Raw genomic sequence first — 1,542 nt, 5'->3', positions numbered from 1 at the left:
GCTCCCCATTCACACCTGAGACCTTGTAACACTAATGAGTCACATGACACCGGGGAGAGAAAATGGCTAATTGGGTATTTCTATTGGTACCGGGTTTCGGTACCCAACCCTAATGGTGGCCACACAAAATATTTACACTTTGGGCCCAATTTGGACATTTTCACTTAGGGGTGTACTCACTTTTGTGGCCAGCGGTTTAGACATGAAAAGATATAATAAAATATTTACAAAAATGTGAGGGGTGTACTCACTTCTGTGAGATACTGTAATTATGTCATTATAACATTCTAATCTTCAAGGAATAGTTCACAAAAAATTCTGTCATCATTTACTGACACTCCAATGGGTTGTTCCAAACCTAGAAGACTGTAAAAACACAAATTAAGATTTATTGAAATCGTAAAATAGATATATTGATACCTCAAAGATTATAGTCCATCCATTGAAGTCCATGGGCCACATTTACTAAACAAAGCAAATTAGCGTGAGAGACCAATGCCATAAAAGTGCCAATGGGAGTGGAAAGTTTTTTGGGCGTTAAAGGGTTAGTTCACCCAAAAATGAAAATTAGCCCATGAATTATCTCAATACCATACAGTGTTGATTGTGTCTTAAAGGGATAGTTCACCCAAAAAAATGAAAATTTGCCCCTTATTTACTCACCCTCAAGCCATCCTAGGCGTATATGACTTCCTTCTTTCAGATGAATCCAATCAGAGTTCTATTAAAAATTGTCTTTGATCTTCCAAGCTGTTTAATGGCAGTCAGCGGGTGTTGCAGTGCATCAGTCCAAAAGAAGTGAAATAAACACATCCGTTCATACAAACGGCTCCGGGGGGTGAACAAAGTCCTCCTGTAGCGAATCGATTCGTTTTTGTTTTTTTTTAGAAAAATAACCATATTTAAAACATAATAATCAATTTAATCTAGCTTGCGCTCACTGTTGTACATGGAAGCAGTTCCGGGCTGATGACGTAGGACGTCGGCGTTGCGCATGCGCCGCTCAGAAGTGACGAATGCGGAAACGCAGCGGAGAGATGAAAAAAAAAACAACGGTCACGAATTAGAAGTACAAAACGAGGATTTGTAAAGAAGAATGTCGGAGGATTTCGATATAAGCCAAGAGGAGGCTGGTTTCCTTTGCTAAAGTAAGGAAACTTTGCTTCCTTTGCTCCTGTAAACAAACATTGGTTTTCGCAACGCTGAACTCATACGTCATCCTCCCGGAGCTGCTTCCGTGTGCAACTGTTGACGCAAGCTAGATTAAAGTGATTATTACATTTTGAATATGGATATTTTTCTTATAAAAACGCATCGATTCGCTACAGGAGGACTTTGTTCACCCCCCGGAGCTGTGTGAGACACTTTTTATTATGGATGGGCTCTTTTTATTTAACTTCTTTTGGATTGATGCACTGCAACACCCGCTGAGTGCCATTAAAGGGTTAGTTCACCCAAAAATGAATAATTAGACTGTGTTTATCCGCCGGAACTGCTTCAGTGTATGACAGTCAGCGGAAGTGAGAGAAAAGTGTTTATTAC

The 1,542-nt window shown here is 39.8% G+C and overlaps 1 protein-coding gene across 1 annotated transcript in view; it reads right to left on the bottom strand.

Annotated features, from left to right (window-relative positions):
* The window catches only part of LOC107691728 (E3 ubiquitin-protein ligase Praja-2-like), a 16,169-nt gene that overhangs the window by 2,017 nt on the left and 12,610 nt on the right, over window positions 1–1,542 (bottom strand). The gene's annotated exons all lie outside the window — the stretch shown is intronic.

The sequence above is a fragment of the Sinocyclocheilus anshuiensis genome, unplaced genomic scaffold (assembly GCF_001515605.1).
Source record: "Sinocyclocheilus anshuiensis isolate Anshui unplaced genomic scaffold, SAMN03320099.WGS_v1.1 scaffold246, whole genome shotgun sequence".
In the NCBI taxonomy this organism is placed as follows: domain Eukaryota; kingdom Metazoa; phylum Chordata; class Actinopteri; order Cypriniformes; family Cyprinidae; genus Sinocyclocheilus; species Sinocyclocheilus anshuiensis.
Note: the sequence above shows the minus strand (reverse complement) of the source record. Positions and strands in the feature narration are given on the sequence as shown.